Below are 23,853 nucleotides of genomic sequence, written 5' to 3' on the forward strand. Positions count from 1 at the left end.
TCATTGACAGTAATACAATAACTGAAGAATATCAACTTACAGAAAATTATCAAAATATAAATATTTAAGTTTTATATGGAATATCCCTTATGTTCTCTGATGTCACATATTCCGAAAATAAAATCTGGATAGACAGTCAGTTTTTTTTTTATCTACTGCTCAACTTACTGATTTATCTAAATCAAATTGATGAGTAAATAAAAGTTTCTCAAAAATACGTTTCGATGTAGACTTCTTCGTAGTGCGAACAAACCTTCATATTTGCAAGATATGAGTCAAGTTCCATGTTCAGTAATTGACAGGAATTTCCTATAATGTAACTAAATACTACCGACTTCAAGATGTCAGTAACATATTGTTTCATTTTACCGGTCACGTAAACTAGGTATTGTTCATATGACTCCCACATTTAATATGTATAAAAGTCCGCCAACGTCTCTGACTGCTATGCGCATCCATCATTCCAAACTAATCACATTTCACAGCCCATTTTTCTTCCTTCTGCCAAGTTTAATGTTGCTGAAATCCATTTCATACTACACGACCACTTTAATGATGCTTGAGACACGAGTCGGCGCTGTATATCGTGCAATAGCAATGATTTATCGTAGTCATTTGTTTTATGATGGATGGGATGTCAGACATCAATTGTCGAAATGGGTGAAAACCTTCACTTTGTCTCCAAATTAGAGTGTAGCCGTCACGCACGCTCGCTTTCTCTGCATACAAAAGTGTTGAAATAAAACTTTTCTTTTGTAAAATTTTATGTTGAAGCACCTTGCTAGTGTTTGGGAAGTTATAAAGACTGACAGCACACAAAAAAAACAAAACTATTACACTAAAGAAACTTCTCATCTGAGGGAAGTATCGGAAAAATGATTTGTTAAAAACTGATCCTAAGTCTATGTTTTGGAGCTGACTAAAAGTTCTTTATTAGTTAACGAAGTTATGTCTAATAGAAAGAGAAGAGTAGAAATAAAGTACTTGTAGATCAGAACTTAATATCTTGTGATGAGACATTTATTGTTCACCTGAAAACTGTAAAGTTAGGAATGAAACTTGTAACACTAGAAACATAAACATTTTAGTGTCTCGTGACCTTTAACTATGTATAATAAATTGACCAACATATTTTTACCTGAGTCAATACATTTTCGTAACCCCACACACACACATACACGCACTCGCACACACTATATGTCAAATACGTATCTCAATGGAAACAGTATACAAACAACTCACACGCTGACAATAAATTTCAAATGATAGAAAGGACAACGTTTAGACACTTCTTATCTGGTTCGAAACCTCCTCAACAAAACTTCTGTAACAGAACTGTAAACAAAAACTACAGGTGGAAATACGTTTGAATTTCAACCTTTACGAAAATAATACAAACTTTTATGCCTAGCTCCACATACAGCATATATTTCAAATATAAAATGATAAAACGTGGGCAAATATTCCAACACTCAAAACGGAAAAGGGCTTGCACTTATTCGAAGATTTATTATCGAGCATAGCATAAAAATGGACACATTTCGATATAAATAATCTATTATCACGCTCATGAATTGCCTGAAAATAATGCAGTCATCATTAGTTTAACGTAGCGGTTTTATGGTTATTGATTTTAATTTTGCGCAAAGCTACACGAGGACTTTCTGCTCTAACTGTCCCTAAATTAGCAGTGTAAGAGTAGAGGGAAGGCAGCTAGTCATCACCAGCCACCGTCAACTCTTGGGCTACTCTTTTAACCAACGAATAGTGGGACTGACCGACACATTATAACGCTCCCACGGCCGAACAGACTAGCATGCTTAGTGTGACAGGGATTTGAACCCGCGATCCTGGGATTACGAGTTGAGTACCTTAACCACCTGGCCCTGCCGGGCCTTTATGATTATGGTTATTATAATGGCTTTCTTTTAAGAGCTACGCAGTTATTTCTTACATAGTAAAGATTTTGAAAAAAAAAGAAAAGAACCTCTTCTCAAATAATATTTTTAAAACTAGTTTTCAGAACCAAAGACTAAAACTCAATCATTAGTTTTTAGTAACTTACGTATATTCTTCACTTACATGAAACAAAATAACACAAGTCAACAGCTAAATCATATATGTCAAATGATTTGGAACAAATCGAGGGTGTTTATATTTACGACATTCTCGTTGAATTATATTTCAGTTAATTTCTTATTAATATGGTTCAAATAGTTTTACCTAACGTGTTACACATTTACATTATTCTCAATTCGAACAGGTAAGTATAATAAAACAATGAGGACAGGAAGTGTAGAATCTGTCCAAGCAACCATAGTGCAATAAAAACATTTTACTTAAAAAAATTTCGAACACCATGACATCGAAACCTCAAAAGTTTGTGTATCAAGTGAGGTAAAAGTAAAAGTTGTGTGTAAACAGTAAAATGTTTTTGTTTTCCAATAATTAGAAGCAAACTAAAAACGAATGATGATCTTATAAAAATATACAGCGATTCTATAAAACCTCAAGTGCTTGAACTTAAAGGTTAATTTCAAATTATACAATATCAAACGTTTTGGGTTAAATGTATGTTTGCTTTTTCTTTCATTCTTAGTTTTCACATGTTGATTCTAATGTCCAATGTTTTGGTATTGACTGATAACGAATTGTTTTGTTAACAAACATTACCTTTTTCTTTAGTTGAATCTCATTGTCTGTTTCAATTTGAATTCCATGCGTGTTTATTCCAACATAATACTTCTTCTTTTTGTATTTATTGTTCTTATTGATATTAGTTCTACACCCGCTGATAGTCCACATTGTTATTGAATGCGGTGTTATGCACGAGTATTTTAAAATTCTCTTTCTAGTTCTGTTTTAAAGAGCTGTCAATTCATTATCAACCGATTCACTACCACTTTAGGTTCAGTGTATTCTGGTCTTATCTTTCACCAGTATCAACCTTCTTTGTTGTTCCTATTTGTTGTTCATTCAATATCAACCGATACTCTTCCTATATGTGCGTTTTTTCGTATTCGTTTTATTTCAGTTTGTCTTAAATTCAGGTTTATAATGTATGTCATGTCAACTGTTTTTGTTTGTTGTTAGTTTCTTTGGGAAGGGGATATAACGACTGCTGATCTGTATCAAACCATATGGTAGGCTTTATTTCATATGAAGCGTATATTTGTTCATTTCTTTACTTCTACATTCTCTGGAGAAAGCTGTCCAGTATCGACAAAGGCGCCACCGTGTGGAATTCCGTCAAGAAAGAATAAATCGTAAAAGTGTTTACAGAAAACAATTCAACATTTTCAAGTTGAGAAATATTAATCAGGAGATGTAAATACAATATGATTTGCCTACTCACAAACCCAAAAGTACAATGATAGTTAGTTTAAAAGATTTTGAGTAAAAGCAAATAAGAATATGTTATGTTAACCACACTACGTTCATGTTCGTCCTTTAAGCCGTGAAGGCGTTATGTGACGGTCAATCCCACTATTCGTTTGTAAGAGTAGCCCACGAGTTGGCGGTGAGTGGTGATGACTAGTTGCTTTCCCTCTAGTCTTACACTGCTAAATTAGGGACGGCTAGCGCAAATAGCCCTCGTGTAGCTTTGTGCGAAATTCAAAAACCAAACCAAACCACAACATTCAAAACCAAATTCGTCATGTAGAATATAACAGTTGAACCTGGAGGTTCATCTTAGAAAACTCTTCACTACTAGTTACAAATATGACCAAATACATATAACCGAAACATGACTGTGTAATTTTCAAAATCTTGATAACTCATATTTACCACTTTAAAAGTACACGTATTAACAAAGTTCGGGTATTAACAGTTCAAATTAAAATTTTACTGAGTGTTTTCATGAAGAGAAAAAAATCAAATTTATTAAATTCAAATATTCGATAACTTTTTGTGACTGTTTGAAGTGATAGATATAAAAAACATGGAAGATTTTGTTGATTTAATTGTAAATAATTCATTGTAATAATTTACTACTAAGCGTGGCTTGTTGTTAAGTAATAATATTCTAGCATTATTAACGTTGCATTTACCTGTTGAAATATAAAGGACAATAGTTCACGCTCACAGTGGCTAAACGATGAGGCTGATGGTTTAAAGCACTAAAACTCGGGATTCGACACTCGCGATGAGCGTAGTACAGATAAACTCACTGCATAGTTCTGTGCTTAATAAACAAAAATAAACAGTCAATGATTTAAACAAAAATTAGGAATATTTACACCCTGAATAAAATGTTTTGCAGAAAAAATCATATGCAAACACGAATACTACACCTGATTTCACTGTTTACTTGCATATTAACAAACGTTGTTTAAAAGAAATTGTCTATAAAAACAATTTAGTGAACACAATCAGAAACATCTCTAACAACAAATGGCACTCAGCCAAGGCATTCTAACAACTCAAAACGTTTGTCCAATGACACTGAAACCTCCTAGTGGGAGTATCATATTGAATTAGTTGTATTAATGACTGGGTTAATTTTAGTTAACTTGCTTCTATCAGTAATTAATGACAATAACAGCACATATGTGTGATTATTCATATTTATACATTACCTTAGTCACATGGTTGTATTATAAAAAGAGTCACTCAGATTCAGAGTATAGCGAGTCAATATACAGTGTACTGATTGCAAAATAAACAATTCATTTATACGCACGTTCTCCGGTTATAACTAAACTAAAGATAAGCCCTAAAAAAATTCAATTCGAACATTTGAAAAATCACCTGGTACTTTTCCACCTGTCAACTCTAAATATTTCTAAAATTAATTGTTAAGAGTTTAAAGTAGAATATTTAATTAAACTAATTAAAATTTACCATACTGCTGAAAGAAAATTATCCAATTAAATTTTGAGTGCTGCTTAATCGAAAAACTAAATTGTGTATATTTGTGTATTAAGTCCATATGTTTTGAAAGTGGAAAGGTTTTGATAGGTTAGTTTCATGAAAGTGCATTTATTTATTTCACAAAGAGCATGCATTATGTAGTATCTAGTGTATAATATAGAAAAGTGAGCCATAAATGAGTTTATGTCACTACTTGAAATCCTTAAAGGAAATTATATCTAAAATTTGATTGTTTGAAGAAAACTAAAACGTTGTGTAGATTTTTAATAGAACTTTTGAAGAAATTAAATAGATTTTTTTTACATTTGGTGTTAAATAAATGTTTTCTAAGCAATGAGGGTATTGAATAAATAGTTGTTTAGCCAGCCCTGATTTGTATATTTTCTAAAACGTTTTTTTTTTCAATTGTTTAGTCTTTCGTAAGGGTATAAGTTTAATAACTGTATAAAGAGCACTCTGCTTAACACTAAACAGTTTCTAAAGAATTAAATTATGAAGAAAATGGAGTAAGGCTTTGTAATGGTTCCAACACGCTTATAAAATATTTACTAATCTACAAATATTTTTCTTCCTGCTTTGATATTTGATTTGAAACACATGACTACTGTGGTAATCTGTGGTAAGTGATTGGTTACTTATAGGCACGTGATACTTGCCCATCCATGAAATATTTATCAAATTATTCTTCCCATATTTTTTTAAAGTCTTCCTTTTTTTTAATTTGATGCGTTAAATATAATTTTTCAAATGTTAAGCGCACGCATACATATTCAATGACTTAAAGGTTATGATGACCAAATAAGGGTAGAAGTACGAATACGCTCATGGAGATACACTAGAGGTTGCTAATAAATTTACAAGAGCTACATCTACCTGCAAAATATATTTGCTAATACTATACTTAGTACAAAAATGAGAGAAAAAATAAGTTATAGATGCTGTCATAAATAAGTTCATTTGTTTGTTTCTTCAAATTTTTAAGTGTGCCAGTTTTTATATGATGATTTACATATAACCGGTTATGAATATATGAAAAGATCGTCGTATATGATAGGGAAACAAAGTTAAATACCTGTTTGAATTTTGAATTAAGAGACTGAAAAAGTCAGTTCTAGCTTTGAACTCATCCTCGTTTCTAATAGATAACTTTATTATTAAAATACAACATTTTGAAGTTATTTCTAGCATTGAATAGACCCTCAATAACTCCACTAACAACAAAACTGGAAAAGCCCTAATGGTGGAAAGATCGTATAAAGCAGCTCAAAGTATGTGATGGTTTCTAGTTACGTTGTAAGATAGTATATTTATATACTCTTAATCAACGACAAAAGGAAAAAAACTCAGGTGTAAAGTCACTCTTTCTTGTTATTTCTGTGAATCCATACACACTTATATCTTTTCATTCCTAATTAAGATTCTGAACAAGTCGACTGTTAGTTTTCAGTCACTGTAATAACAGTGGATTCAAATTTAGTGACTAATAAAGATTTACTTGTAAATTTACAGTAGCCAGAACACATGTTCACTTTTACCAGATTGGCGATCTCTCTACATACATAGTTTGTGTTTGTATAATCAGAGCATATTTCCAGTCTTACTAAATTCATTACCTTTCAAAACACACAGTCAGTGTTTACACAGTTAGAGAACATTTCCACTTTTACCAAATTTGTAATCAGTCTGCATAAATAGTTTCTGTCTGTATAATCTGTCTTACAAAATTCCTGATTTCTGCATATATAGTCCTTGTCTGCTTATAGTTACAGCACATTTTTACATTAGTGGCAGTAAACTGTTTACATATGCCACTAATTCAACTGGACATTTGTGCATAGCAGTGCATCGAGACTTTTTTTTTTTTTTTGTCGAGTGGTTGCAAACATTGAAAACCACTGCAGGATTTTATGCTTCCTGTCAATTTGATGGTACACCTCTACTTGAAAATTCTATAAAAACACGACATAAATATGTGTTGCTTTGTTGTTGTTGTTGTTTGAAATTATATGCCATGTGATTAAAAATACACTGTCCAAATATATTCCACACTCATATGTTTTTTGCAGGAAGACAAGCTATCCTATCTAGTAAACTACATGACATCAAGCCCGATGATTCTGAAAGAAAAATCACCACATGGCTGATTCATGTAAGCACGCTTTTTGTAATGATTATGCAATTTTGTCTGACATAAAAATGATTTATTCTTAACATCATGAATCAGTGATGAAACTATTCGGGTAATTTTCTCTTTACTTACCTTAATAAGTTTTATTGGCTCGGAGTGAAACAAGTTTTTAATAACATGAAAAATAAACTCTTCTACTTTGCGTCATCACTAAATACCTAGTATGCTGATATAATTAGAATAAATTACTAAATTGTTGGGGAGAAGTAGTATAATTTTGCTCAAGTGTGTTACTTTTTACTTTAGTGAAATTATAGATTCAAACTCAAGTTATATTAAATGATTCAAGTTTGAGTAAAAATATAGAAAAAAACTATTAATAACGCAGATGAAGGAGTACGTTAACTTTCATTTTTTTTTTGTCCGATAACTCCAAATGTTCGTAGCTTTGCAATCTTAAAATCTTCTGGTCTTTGAAAAACGTTCTTCTTCCCAGACTCCCCATCACTAAGAGATAGACATGAATGTCTGATTGATTATGATGAAACATCCACGGCGTCTCTCTAGAGTGAAAGATGTCTTTTTCCCTGTCAAATGGTCCATGATGATAGTGGCAAAATCAACCTAATTTCGCAGTTGCGTTGACGTGCCATAGCCTGTTTTTTTCTCTTCTTTTTCGAACAACCTATCGCACGATCTATAGAGTAGAGTTTTTGCTGGAATGTAAGGGCTTGTGCTCCTTCGGATGCTGTCAACTCTCTGAAAATTGATGGTGCTGTACATACTGTTGACCGCTGATCAATGGTCATTTTTCACCACGAACTGCTCTTGTATTGGCAGCCGGTGACGGCGGCGACAGTAGGCCATTCTTTAACCCGCTCCAACTGCTCTGGTGATCCATAAAACCCTGATACCGTGTTGATAATGACACAAATATGGATCAGATTTTTCCTCATCGATCCATCATCCACTGCCACTCCAGATTCGATATATATATATATATATATATATTCTGTGTAAAAAGTGTAGGAAAGACTTATACTAGTTGAAAACTCCGCCTATGTATACGTCTCCTTCAAACAATGTTTGCAGTACTCTTCTCCATTGTTCTCAACAACAATAATCAATGATGAATTATTACATTGCAGGAAATTGTTTTGTTTTTCCCTAACAATATACACATGCCATAATATAAAGGTGGTATTTTATTTCTGACAGACTATTACACGTTATGATTGGAATATTGAACGATCTTTATCGATATTATATGTGATTATTCCACAGTTATATGTATTGTATTGATTCTATGTTTCAGATGCAACCAGGATTGAATGATGTATCATTTAATGAGCACTAGCCGATAAGACCGAATAAAATACACAAGTCACAGCTTCGATCACTAACAAGTACAAGTTCCACTTTAAAGTGAAGAAAAAGAAATTAAATTACTTATATGACTATTTATTCATTTCAAATTATTATATGGAACACAGTGTTTTATCGTGATTTTCCATTGTACAGAGTAGCAGAACCTACGAAAGCATTACGAAAAAAGGCATGCCTAGAATTACTTGAATATACAAATGTTTTATTGACCGCAAAGCCTACTGTGTCACTAAACAAAGAGGCAGACTCATAATGTTACATGTAGTGTGTCATGGTGATCATAATCAACTGGGATGCAGTTGTATCAAGTACAGGTGAATTGGTGATCAATACATCTTTTGTGTACCATGTAATTTACTGTGGAATAAGCCTGAAGAGTTTTCCATGTGTGTTAACAAATAGATTTTGAATTTACTAAAAGTGGAAATGCGCTCTAACCGTAAGTATAGAAGAACTATATATATATATATATACACAGAGAGAGCGACAAAGATCGTGGTTTGGTTTGCATTTCCCGCAAAGATACACGAGGGCTATCTGGGTTAGCCGTTCCTCATTTAGCAATGAAAGATTAGAATGAAGGCACCATCCACTGCAAACTCTTGGGCCACTCTTTGCTAACGAATAGTGGAATTGATCATCACATTATAATGCTCACGTTGGCTGAAAGGGTGATAATATTTGATAGGACGGAGATTCGAACCCTAGAACTTCAGACTGCGATTTGAGCGTCCTAACCACCTGGCCATGCCGGGCCAAAGAAAGATAACGAATTGAACAAAAGTTGAAATATGCTATCACCATACACAATATAGGTAGACATCATGAATGTGGTAAAAGTAGAGCCCCCAGTGGCACAGCGGACTCATACCGCTAAAAACCGGGTTTCGATATCCGTGTTGGGCAGAGTACAGATAGCTCATTGTGTAGCTTTGTGCTTAATTCAAAACAAAACAAACTGAGAGTAGAAATGTGTCCTAATTATAGATGGACTGTAAATATGATCTTAATTAGAAAAGGAGTTATATGTGCTATAGCTATATGTACAAAAGAATTATATATATATAAACATATAGATCATACATTCCTATGTAGCTATGTAATAAAATTCTAAATTAACTCTGAGTGACAAGTATGTTCACAAATTCAGCCTTATGAAGACCTTATATATGCACGTTATGGAACGTAACAGGTGATATAGAACACCCCCCCCCATTATAATCAAGTTTTATCCGTGGTTTGTGAAGGTCCACATGTTTTATCTTCCATCAACTTTCAACTGGTGGTATCTGAGAATACTGGATATTCCGTTTTCTATGTAACTTAATGCATACAACCTGTACATCTTTAAGCTTATATTCTTGTCCAGTAGTTGAATACCTCCCCATTTTAACAATCCTGTAACCGCCCCTGGTGTGGTAGTTTTTATTTCATTAACAATATTGTCTTCTTAAAGAAAATGTATATAAAAAACTTTGTTTAGCTGTTTTTAAATTTAGAGTTTCAGAAATTTCAACAGCAGGAGTTCTGTATGCTTTTTTCATAGCTACAACGCCCGCCCCCTCGCGGTGGGGCAGCGATAAGCTGATAGAGTCCTATAACGCTAGAATCCGGGGTCCTCTTCCACGCGGTGGACACAGTTCAATGTGGCTTTGTTGTAAACAGAAAACAAAACAACAGCTGTAACAGGTCAGTATCAAACTGTTTAAATTTCGGTACTGACAGTTTTACAATAATGTTAACACATAGAAAAAGCAACAGAATTGTACAACGACTGCCGTAGTACTGAATAACAACCAGATCTATACTTACCTGTATATATTTGTCCATAATTATATTTCTACTGTTGGAGAACTTGTGTTAAACTGATAAAGTTCAACATAACCTCATCTTAAGTACATGTATGCCAGCACTTCTCACGTGTTTAAGCGATCAGCAAATACATTCATGTATGCAGGTGAGCAGACATTACCGCACCAATTCATGTGCGCGTATGCAAGAGATTAGCACGCAACCGAGAAATTCTAGACACTTCAAGTGAATACAGCAAAATTCATGCCTATATTGAAACGATGTATCTCCGAGTCATTCTATGTAGACGACAACCCACTATGTTAGTACGAGCATGTTAGCAGCAAAGATCAAATGGGTGTATGTGAGTAACCACCAAACAAATCCGCAGCCATAAAATTCCCTTTAAGATATGTGTGTGTGTGTGTGTAAGCGACTGCCTCAGACATTAATGTAACTAACTGTGTGTGTATGTTAATAGCAGACACCCACATCAATGTCTGTAAGCATAGTCCTCCTTAACGTGAAGTAAAATTTCTTAGCACATGTGTGTGTGGAAACATTGCAGCTGTTGCTTTCTCTTCTCCAACAGTCATAAGATCTGTCATTTCTTTTATCTTAACATGGATTCGGAAAACAAACTAAAGAAGTCGAGGTCAGTTAGTAGGGGCTTCTAAGGTAATGGAACTTTGCTTTTATTTCATAAATTTTGCCTACCCCCGCTAGTACAGCGGTAAATCTACGGATTTACAACGCTAAAATCAGGGGGTTCGATTCCCCTCAGTGGGCTCAGCAGATAGCCCGATGTGGCTTTGCTATAAAAAATCACACACACGCTCATAAATTTTTAAAACTGATATCGTCATGTCTTGCACATATGATGGATAAAACAAAAATGCACAGACAACAATGTAAATATTATATGTCTATTGCTAAACACTATCAGTGCAGACATTATCGGGATGAGCCTGTTCCAACTTAATTTATTTGCACATCCTCTGGTGGCCCCACGTGTAAGTTATAAGGTTAAGCAGCTGTCGCAGACAGTAGGTCGGTGCAAAGATATCTTAGCGAAAGGAACCCTGACATGAAGAATTGTTATTGATTCTAACATTAATGGTATAAGTGTTGGAAACATTTCAACCTCCAACTTAAGCCTAAATGTTCTGTGGGTAACGTTTTGAAGAAATATAAAGTCGGTGGAAGTGCTAAAGTAGAACTTAAACAAGGAAACCAAATAAAACGTTTGAAATGTAAAGTAAAACTTCTAGTTTGGTCATAAATAAATAACTCAAAATTTTGATAAGAATTCACAACTCAAGGACAAACGTAGCCATTGTTTGGAGGGAATCCATTCTGCTGAATTTCACTGACGGGTTACAGCCCATAAGCTGGACATCACAGTCGTAATTTCAAGCCATTGGCTCACAGCGTGAGCTGAATATCAAAACTGAGGTAAAAGTGAATGTAAACCATCGTGTGAATTAACATATTTCACCACTGAATGCTTATTTTGAATGGAAAGATATTAATTAGCAATCTGAACGACACTTTCTATATAATGTGCCATCCAAACATGAATAGAGGTAGTTTAGCATCATGTTGTGGGTCTGGGTTGGCAAGCTTGGACTTGGTCTACTGCTGATAGTTAAGAAAGATATTAATTGCTTTTGGTAATGTTGCAATGCCTGTATTCATGGAATTCTGCGAAAAGTATACTTCGTTCAACATAATAGTGAATAATATAATGTCATACTCTGTGCCCAGCAACGGTGTGAAACAAATAACATCCAAAGCTGATTCGGGTAGTTTTAGAATCCATACCGGAATCCAATTTAACCTTTCTGAGAATCTTAGAAATAACACCTGAGAGGCAAAAGGGTAGATTACAAAGTTTATTTACATTAAAAGATGCTTTACAAGTGAAGTGATGGTCTATTCTACTATAGTTAGTGATATAGTGTATGTTTTAGTTTGCTCAACAAAACAACAAAGAATCTTGAAAATAATAGAAGGAAGCAAGCTAAAAACTTTAAGCACAATAATTTGTAATGTTTAATATTTTGACAAAGTACAATTCTTTCAAATTTCTAAATACATTTATTTTGACTTCGTGTACATCAAAAGTTGTGAAAACAAACAACAGAGAGATTTATTTCACGTATTGTTTTCCTTACTTCCGGCGTATTAGATTTTGCAAGTCATTTATTGCTATCACTAACATTGAAGGATAATCAAAAACACAAAGTTTCCTCATTATGTAGTATATGATTCACCCATCGTTACCGCAGAATTGCTATCCACACTTTGGGCCACAGATGCATCCTAAGAGTAATAACTAAGTCTCACCATTCTATTAAAGTAGTTCTTCAGATGGTCTAGGATGCAACTGGCTAGCTGCCTCTACACCTCAGTGGCACAGTGGTATGTCTTTGAATTTGCAACACTAGAAACCGGGTTTCGATAACCGTGGTGGTCAAAGCACAGATTGTCCACTATGTGGATTTGTGCTTTTGAACAAAGAAAAGCCTTCCCTTTAGTCTATCAGTTCAAAATTAGAGACAGCTAACATACTCAGGCCTTATATAGCTTTGAGCAAATAGCTGAAACAAATAAACAACTTTATTATGAGGTGCTTATTAGCATTTTTGATTATTGTCTGCACCACTTGGAGAATGGTATAATTATTTTCTATAGTTACTTGAAATAAAAATATAAAGAAAAATCTAAATATTCAAAACATCAAATTAGCTATTTACAGCTTCGTGTTGAAGTTAATAACAGTAAAACATACAGAGTTTTTATACATAGTCCTTTTCAGGAAATGCATGTGTGTGTATAGTTTACAATCTCTTTACCGCAAATAGTTTGCTTCGTATAAAGTTTAATGATTAAAGATGGCTAAAACGTGAAAATACAACTTTTTATATTGAAGTATCACACACTGACATCTTTGCTATTTTCTCACAGTAAATCTTTTGCAGTTTCCAGTTTCCATTAATAGATGAACTGAAAATAAGTTAAGTGCTACAAATGGTGGGAAAACTTTTGCTAATGCGAGTCGTGTTTACACATATTTTATGAATGGACTGAAACTAACTTATCTTCCAGTCAAAAATACACATTCAGAGCTGTTAATGTATAAAAAACATAATGTTCTGCTTCTGTGAAATAATTGTGTGAAATCAGCTTTCACGCAAGTATAGTTGAAAACACTAAAACCGTTGCATGTATTTGTATACCTGGATGTTAGGTCGCTTAACTCACTAGTTGTATGTTGCAGGTTCGAACCTGTGCTCACTGATATCAGTCTTCGGATGTTTTAATGAACAGTCAATCCCTCTATTCATTGGTAAAGAGCAGCCCAAACGTTGTTGTGACAAATTCGCTTTTTCTCTAGTCTTCATTTGTAAATTAGGAGCGACTGGCACAGACAGCTCTCGAATAGCAAAATTCAACAATCATTCTCGTGTTCTTGAAAATACAAACAAAACACGAAACATAAAGAATTGTCGCTATACGTTGCAGAATATTTAAACAAAAGTGTTTATATGCTCTAAAATGTTAAATTGTGTTGGCTAACACTAAGGGTATGTATTAAACTTAAAATAGTGATTAGTTTCATGGAAAACAATGAATTAATGGCATCAATAACCCTTAGATCACTATTATGTCTATTGCACCTTAGCCAGTTTGATGAGTCTAATTATTGAACGAAAGGTTGTTTTTGTTTTGATTCGAGCAAAGCTACATGAGGGTTATCTGCGCTAGCCGTCCCTAATTTAGCAGTGTAGTACTAGAGGAAATGCAGCTAGTCATCACCACCTACCGCCATGTCTTGGGCTATTCTTCTGCCAACGAATAGCTGGATTGACCGTCACATTATAACCGCCCCAGGGCTGAAAGGATTTTTGGTGTGAAGGATATTCGAACCCGTGACCCTCAGATTACAAGTTAAGCGCCCTAACCACCTGGCCATGCTGGGCCCTTGAGCGAAAGACCTCGTTGGCGCTGGATATGACAGATGTAGCGTGAATATAACATTATAATTTCATAAGCTCTTAGATTTCCAATGTTCAAAAATTATGTACTTTATCACAAAAAAAATGTATTTTCTAACTTATGAGGAGAAAATTTGTGTACACGTTTTCAACTCGCTTAATCGAAAATTCAAAACTTTTACCATGTTTTACCAAACAGATAAACAATGTTAACACCATCACATGGTTTACAAAAAAAAAAAATAGAAGCAACAAATAAACTGAAAATCATTTAAATAGTGCAATGTTTTATATAAATTTGACGTTTACATCCATAAGTGTGTTAAAATTCCCAAGTAGTGAATTACGTCATGTAAGACTGGTGAAAGAGAAATAACTGTATTTTTAATATTAAAATTTGGTTATGTTCTGTCGATGGATAAAAAAAAAACGCATGAAATGATATAAAATTATTGGGATTTCATATGGCCTTCGAACAAGGAATGACACCCTGAATGCATAAAATAGGCTTAAGTCATGAGATGCTTGCTTATACTTTCTAAACAGATGCTCCATTACTGTGGCTTGTCCTTTTTTGTTTCTGCTATTGTTGTTTTATTAAATCTTTAAATGTGGAAGGATGTTTTGGTAAAGAAATGTTTATATTTAAGCTTTGAAAATTTTGGCAAACTGAAATTTCCACTTAATTACAAACCAATAATAATTTGAAGAGTATGATAATGTACTTCGTCTGACACGTCCTGTTTGAATAAAGACAAAATTGAATGTGATTTGGATTATGTATTACTCCTTTTTTTTTAAACCGCTTGGTTTAATTTATTTTAAAGATTTAACAGTTTCCCCATGAAACATTTTATACGAATTAGTTATCGCAAAATATGCAATATGAAGTATACGCCAACAAACGCGTAGCAATGCTATAGTTTATCACTGTTAGTTTAAAATTCTAGGTTTCTTTAAATAAGAAAAATATACTAAACCTTATGTCTTTATATGTCACTCAGTGTTTTGAAAATGACCTGGTCTGATGTTTGATAAAGGCACATAAGAACTGTTCTATAAAAAAAAAGGATGGCGTTTTAAGAAACCGAATTTTGAGCCTTAAATTTTGAACCATATATTACAATTTTTTTTCAGCTATAGCTGTCAAAATTAGCCTTGTTTTAGCTGCTCTAATGAAAATTTTCATATTATATATACTAAACCCTATGTGCTCGAGTTCGACTAAATGAACCGGTTTTAGTACGGCAATTAATCACATACTTAACGTTTTTGCTAATTTAGTAAGCTGAAAACAAAATTAATCATGTGAAAGTTCCCCCTATCTGTTGATGAATTAAGATTAAGTAAAAAGTTTTAAAAGTACAAGATATATATATATATATATATTTTGTGTTGTTTTTCGTAAATATTTTCTGTTTATATTCTAATAAGTGTTGAAGCATTTGCACTGTTTAAAATACAAAAGTATAAATCAAATAGCATGGTTTACACACCTGTAGCTTTGAATAAATCAATCTCTTAAACTTATCACATGCAACAGATAACTTTTTCTAAAGAATTACATAAATACATTATTCACGAGTCTAACACATCTTTCACGCGTCTGAGACCGCATTAAAGTGAGCCTTTTTATACAAAGTGCAAGAGAACGTTACACTATTTAGGAAACTGCTTGATAACGTAGCAACAGCAACGTCGTGCTTGTAGTGCACAATACTCTGCATATTTCTCAAAAATGTTTTCAAGTAAATTAATAAAATCACAATCTTCACCATGGCCAGGTGGTTAAGGTACTCGACTCGTAATCCGAGGGTCGCGGGTGCGAATCCCCGTCCCACCAAACATGCTCGCACTTTCAGCCATGTTATCAAGTGTAGGTCAATCCCACTACTCGTTGGTAAAAGACTAACCCAAGAGTTGGCGGTGGGTGGTGATGACTAGTTGCCTTTCCTTTAGTCTTACACTGCTAAATTAGAGATGGCTAGCGCAGTTAGCCCCTCGTGTAGCTTTGTGCAAAATTCAAAAAACAAACAAACATAATTTTCATATTACGAACGGCTCCTCAACAACATGGGATTCCTATATGTTCAATACACAAGCCCCAGGGTGAGTTACGTGTAGTTACTTTTTGAGGAGCTGTAAGTTAGACCTCAATATATAGTTTTTTCTGTATTAATACTGAAGATAATCAAAACGTCTAAGCAAACTGAAATGATGAAAAACGCCTCAGCAAATGGCTTAGTTTGTAAATCACAAATCTTTTTAAGGGGGTTTAGAAATTGAAAAAACGATAAACACAAATATCAGGATGCTTTGCAAACAAGGGGCGATGTTACTAAAAATTACACAAAAATATATTACACCAACATCATTAGTGTTTATAGGCCCCGGCATGGCCAGGTGGTTATGGCACTCGACTCGTGATCTGAAGGTCGTGGATTCGAATCCCTATCACACCAAACATGTTCGCCATTTCAACCATGGGGCGATATAATGTTACGGTCAATCCAACTATTCGTTGGTAAAAGAGTAGCTCAAGGGTTGGCGGTGGGTGATAATGCCTACTTGCCTTCTCTCTATTCTTACACTACTAAATTAGAGACGGCTAGCGCAGATAGTCCTCGTGTAGTTTTGCGCGAAATTCAAAACAAAATGTTTATATATTTTAAAAAATAAAATTCAAATCAATATGAGAATCAAATTCAAAATCTGAACTTCAGAGTAAAAAGTTTATGTATATATTACCTTAATACTTATCTGTTTCCTTGATGTTTCTAATGCGTTATGATATAAATATACAGTACAGTTTATTCCTTGTTTTAGACACTCCGAGTGTTTCAAAACTCCTAAGGAATGGTAGTGACACGCCACGAGACGAAACTATAAGTGAGAAAGTTGTGTGTTACATCACCACGGATCCGCACAAGACGAAACCGAAGGTTTTAATGGCGAAACATCAGAAACTGCATGCATTACTTCAGCTCGATATCGGCAGCTTCTTTATGTTGCTCTTTTCGCCCATTTGGAAAAGCTGCTGGGACATGTCCAGCCGTGGCATGTAGTATAGACATGTCATCATCCCTTGGCTCAAATGAAATATGGAGGTAATGAGCGAAGTCTAGATACCAACGTTTATGGGGCTCTTGGCAAATTGACACCCAGTACATTTCCTGGGAAGCATCTGTAGCTTACAATTTGGAGAAGATGAAAAGTAACCACACGCAGAAACTTTTACATTTCCTTGACACCACAAGTTCTTTATGACCGGAGTCTCTCGGCGAGACTTTATGATAATGGCCGCCTGTCCTCATAATTCAGGCTATATCTCCAGCGTTAGGAGAGCCACCACGGGCATTAAGATTTGCAAGAATAAACGGAAGCTTTTTGGAAGTATCTGACGATCAAAGCATTACGCCAGCGTCTGGGTAGAAAACAGTACATAATTTTTATAACTCCAAGCACTTACGGACTTCGTGCCAAGTAGGAGTAACAACGGTATTCTTATGCAGAGTGACTTGTACATCTGTTTTCTGGCATATAGTAAAAACAGAAGAACCTCTGAGAGAAACATAACTAGTGTATTTTCAAACTCGTAAAATATCTCACATAAATCCTTTATTCCTAAAGTATGTGTCTGAAACTCACCAACACAGGAATTTTGGGTGGAGAGAGAAAGCGAGAACTTTGCATAACAGGGCAACTCGGTTGCCACCGACAATGTCAAAACCAACATTTGTCATACTTTGAAGTTTTCTGCAATCTTTGCCATGGACAGAAAAGAGTGTCATTTCCTCGTGCTGTCTTCTCTTGATGATAAATGAGACTTCCTGAAACACATCTCCGCCACCAAGAGACAGAGCGCTTCCTTCCCCTGTCTTCACGTCTCGTGTTATTTGTATTGCTCCAACATTTCCATCCCATTTATCATGGCTTAAAAAAACCTTTACTTATTTCGCCACTCTCACCTGACACATCCGTTAGGCCTACATTCTTTGCTGTCATCGTAAGAGGTTTGGAAAACTCGTTAGTGAATTTCTTATGATGTATAAAATGGTGTCGGATGAAAAGGTCTAAAGTAGCGAGAAGTGACGTTAATTTTAAAGTTGTAAATCAACGTATGTATATTTTCTAATTTCCAACGATGACGATTACTGGACCAGGAATTATTCTACTCATCGCACTGTTACAGCTGAAGTTACGCTTTAAGTCATTAACCATAGAGGATGGATTGTTACTGACATGTTATGAATCGTACACTAGGTACACGATGTTAAAGGGCAGTAAAATAGCAAACATTTAAAGCAACAAAAGCAATATATATATTTTTTAAATCTTCCATGTTATTTAAGTAAGTTGTGAATTTTTTAAAATGAAAGTATCAGGATTTAATCGAAATCGTATAGAGTTGATAACCATGAATCTACAAGTTTAATAACTAGTGGAAAATTTACACTTAGCTACATACGAAGTAACATTAACAATATATTTTCATCAAACTTCGTAAACTAGTAACTAGAAACTGCAACACAGGTGATTAGCCTTCAAGATGTTTCCCGGTCAATATTTTTTATTATGAAGAGATAAACTAGATGAAACGGAAGAAACTTTTCTGTTGTTAATTAAATATTATGTATTTCAGACAACTAGTAATTTCGTGTTCGCCGTAACACAACATTGGAACTCTCTTTCTTTCTTTTTTTCACATATTTATTGAAGGTTATTTCTGTTTAGAAATCTGTTAAGCTGTTTGAATTGCTGTAATATTGACCAGTATGTGGCACAGTAGCCAAGTGGTGGAAATTCATGGAGTAAGTCACCAATTTGCTACTGAGTGCTGAGTTTTCTTTTGCAAGAAACCTTCCTCCATGGCCTTGCCATTAGCGACCATAAATCACAGCTGCTGCCAGTAATTGGCACTTAGGGCTGACACGACGATAAATCAATGAGATTGGTTTTTCAATTTGATTCACCCATTCCAGGAAAGGATACATGTTATGAGCAGCCAAAACAACCAGCCCTACACTCACAGATTGCTAGAGCTTAGTCAAAGTAGGAATCTAGTGAAGGTTTTTGAGCAGAAGGCGTGACACAGGAATCGAATTTATAAGATAGGCCCTTTAATTTTTTTCAAAATTAAATTATAGAAAATTGTGACAATTTGCTAGGCCTAAGAACCTACGTTATCTTTATATCATATGAAGCTAAAATGAAGGTAGAAAATACCCCTTAAAACTTACCAAAAATAAGCATAAATTAATAGGAGGTAAGTTCAAATGAGAGGTATTCTTAACATTCATAAATCATGATTTGCATAAAACATAGAAAAAAAGATAAAATTTTGGAAAATATAATAGATATGTGTTGAAATTTTGAAATAAGATAATATATACAAATATGTAAACTAATTTCTTTATTATTATACTCGTTTTAAAGACGGTGTGGTACACAAAATGGAGATTTTTGGTGGACAGTTAAATAACTGAAATTCAGACTTTACCAGAACTTATAACGATATAACTGCCATTGTCCCAACAATATGACAATAGACAGTAAAAAACGGTTAAAATTAAATGATAACTAGAAGAAACGATGAACAGTGTAACTTTGAATATCTGTAACCTTTGACATTTCTCGATGTCACTTCCTTGAGAAGAAAGCAGTAATACTAGGTATTAACATCCACAACCCCTCTACAGTTTTACAGATGCACAAAGTTCAGCGTAAGAAATTCCTTTAGTCTGATCGTTTACGTTGTTCTAACGGTTTCTATCGTGAAGCGAGCGCTATTTAAACTACTCGGTAAAACTAAGAATGCAAAGTCCAATCCCTTCAATCATAACTAGAGTGTTCTATTTCCCCGAATACGGGTTCGCAAAGCTCCACGTAACTAACAATAGGCCGCCTAACTTCACAAAAAAGAATAACGCCTGAGTAGATTTCACTTGCATGCTAATTGCTTTTTGTATCTCTAGTACTTTGATATATAACGTAAATACAACTCTTCACTAGACAAATGACTGACTCAGTAATAGATCATCAACAACTGTAGTCTAACTTGCGTTTTCATATCGTTGAAATCATTTCCTGCATTTTCAAGAAAGCTCTAAGAATTATATGTCACGTATTCATCATATAACGTTATAAGCTCCCTTTAGCCAAAACAAAAAGAAAAATACAAAAGTCTAAACCAAAAAAAGGAAAGAAATCATAGTCTATAACATTATGTTTTAATATTATGTTAAATTTAAACGATACCATGAATATCTCTCAGTAAAGCACTTTCAGCACTATACTTATCTGCAGTATCATGACCTAGGTTATCCCACTATCAATGAACATGGTATCATGAACTTGCCCTTAACTGTTCTCGAGTTATTACAGGGTAACAAACAACCTGACGTCACTAAACGCCCTACCCACGTCGGTGTAACTAATTATCACGTCCCTGTTAAGGCATGACATTTACGGTTCTGGATGAGATTGATTACCATGACATCGTTTCTTATGTTCTAGTCATTGGGTTGATGGATGATCAGGAAAAAACACCTGTAATGGAAAAGAGCACCACTCCTATAGACTCGTGTTGCAAGGAGTTAAGCAGGTTTCAAAATTTATTTTATTACAATGTGAAACTGAAAGAACTTAACTGAACAATTTTATGACAGGATAAAATAGAGAGAATCTGTATAGTAGTACAAACCATTTTGCAACATGAAAATAAGAAAACCAGGCACTGTCGAAAGTACTGTCTTACGACGGAATTTCCATGAAGAGCAAACTTGGTTTAAATCAACTCATGGGCGTAAAACTAAGAGAAGAAATTCACTCAACTTGCTTTTTATGTTGGAAACCAAGAAAATTATACACTTCTAAACAGAAATATATCAGTTTGTATAATTATGCAAAATGTTCCTTTACGTTAGACTTTTAGGATGGTTAACTAAAATTTAAAAAATGGAGGAATATGAGTTGGTTTCTTAGAGAGTGAAATATATTTAAAAAAAATTTAGTGACTACGTATCGTTAATCTCAGGAACGTAGCTGAAACATTCAGGGTTATGTTGATTCAAGAAATACAGAATTAGTGTTTCTTTGTCACTTTTCTACGATGAAATATCTAGTTTTTGCAAATCATGTAAATGGTATGTATGTACTATTTGTTTATATTCAAGTCATTTCTGATATTTTATTAGAAGTTTTTGCGTGGTAGATGGATACTCTACCATAAAATAATTGCTTGAACGTTTTCTTATCATGGTCAAAGAGTTTTCTTCGTTTCACAGTTTTAGCGCAATTTGCGTTTGGCTGCCCCCTGTAATCTCATAGACTACAATTAAGGCAGATACCTAACAGCATCCACTGCTAACTCTTAGAATACTCTTGTCTAATCAAATATTGAAATTTTGCTGCTACTTTTACAGCGCACCTACGGCTTTAAGGGTGTAGAATGCTTTTTTTGTTTGGCGGAGTCGAGCCGCGAACCATAAACCAGTCATTTACAATCCCAAAATTCGAGCCACATCACCTCGCCAGGCTGCGCTTAAAGTGAAAAAGTCTTATAGAAGATTTTTATAGCAGTTGTGCAAATGTATAATTGAGCTTCTTAATTAAATAAATAACAGCTTCGCACAAAATAAGGGTCGTACATACTTTTGCATTTGCAGAAATTAAGTCATTAATCGAAAAATTTATTTGTTATTAATAATTTCCCGATTTTGTTTTAAATTTCGTATAACATTTATGGTATTTTTATACAATGTATTTGATAAGGCAAACGTTTTACTCATCAGATAGAAAATCAAACAAATCTCATTGTTACAAATTCAAATACAATTTAACTAAAAGTGAACTAAAATTTTAGAATAGGTTTAAAAAGAACCCCCGCTAGTACAGCAGTAAGTCTACGGATTTACAACGTTAAAATCAGGGATATCGATTCCCCTCGGTAAACTTAGCAGATAGCCCGTTGTGGCTTTGCTATAAAAAACACACACAGTTTTTAAAAAATATGTGAAACAAATTTTTCAGTTATTAAATATTATAATTTAATGGTTTTATTAAATAACGACAACCATACGTTACAAATGATAATATAAAAGAGAAACAGAATGCTTGAAAGATGGATGACGTTTCAAAGTCCGTTTGGGTTTTCAATCGCATTCGTATGTTTTATAAACTTAAACCGCGTGATGACGAAAAACCCACTTGAAGTAAAAATGTATCTTGGGTATGTCTTAGATCATTTTCAGGTTAACATACCTGAATTACATTTAAACATAAACTTATTGTTGTTTCTTGTACAAATTATTATCTTAAAATGAAAAATAGTTGTTACGTAAAAAAGAAAATTAGGACAATAAGTTCTAGATATTGCAGTTAGATTAGTGTGGCGAAGACCAGTGTTTTAGACGTTACGACTTCTTAAACAAAATCTAATATTGCGATTACAACAGATAAAAAATGGAATACAACATTATTTTGGATATAAACAAATGTATCCGAACTGTAAAATGTTTCCTTCTCTTTCTCGGTCGTATTGCAGTGGCAGAACTGAAGAAATGAAGATTTCTACATCATGAAACAACAACTATCAATACATGCGAACAGATAGCACTGGTAAACATGCTCAGTGTATGTTGATATTTTATCAGAACTGAAGAAATGTAGATTTCTACATCATGAAACAACAACTATCAATACATGCGAACAGATAGCACTGGTAAACATGCTCAGTGTATGTTGATATTTTATCAGAACTGAAGAAATGTAGATTTCTACATCATGAAACAACAACTATCAATACATGCGAACAGATAGCACTGGTAAACATGCTCAGTGTATGTTGATATTTTATCAGAACTGAAGAAATGTAGATTTCTACATCATGAAACAACAACTATCAATACATGCGAACAGATAGCACTGGTAAACATGCTCAGTGTATGTTGATATTTTATCAGAACTGAAGAAATGTAGATTTCTACATCATGAAACAACAACTATCAATACATGCGAACAGATAGCACTGGTAAACATGCTCAGTGTATGTTGATATTTTATCAGAACTGAAGAAATGTAGATTTCTACATCATGAAACAACAACTATCAATACATGCGAACAGATAGCACTGGTAAACATGCTCAGTGTATGTTGATATTTTAAAGTCCAATCCCTATTGATATGAAATATTCTAGATGCACAACGCTAAAAGCTTTTCTTTTTCGTATATTAATCAGTCTTTAAGGTATAAAAAACAAGTAAAACCATTACGAAAAATTAAAACATTTCTAACAGAAAAACATTATGTTAACAGTCTTGTTTATTCTGTATATCAAAAGGTGGGTGTGGCCTAGAGGTTGCTATACCGAATGTAAATCCAATAGTCTGTGGTTCACGCCCCCTAGCGGCAAAATATCGTTCTCCATACTTTGAAGCAGTGAGTGCATTATAAGAATAACGGTCGCTTTAGAGTAACTCAGAAGTAGGCGATGGGTGCTGCTCACTTCTTAATCACCCTCTGTTGTATCAGTTCAGAAGTATAAACGGCAAACACAAATAGCACGTAGGAAGGCAACTTTGCACCAATATCCAAAATAAAACAAATCGATATACCAGTTAGTTTACTGTCTTTCGTACTTAAGTGTGCACAAGTATCTCTAATATTTCGA

General features: G+C 34.1%; 1 long non-coding RNA gene across 2 annotated transcripts in view; it reads right to left on the reverse strand.

Moving 5' to 3' along the window:
* The window catches only part of LOC143255873 (uncharacterized), a 180,709-nt gene that overhangs the window by 79,730 nt on the left and 77,126 nt on the right, over positions 1-23,853 (reverse strand). The gene's annotated exons all lie outside the window — the stretch shown is intronic.

Source organism: Tachypleus tridentatus, chromosome 7 (assembly GCF_004210375.1).
Source record: "Tachypleus tridentatus isolate NWPU-2018 chromosome 7, ASM421037v1, whole genome shotgun sequence".
Taxonomy (NCBI): domain Eukaryota; kingdom Metazoa; phylum Arthropoda; class Merostomata; order Xiphosura; family Limulidae; genus Tachypleus; species Tachypleus tridentatus.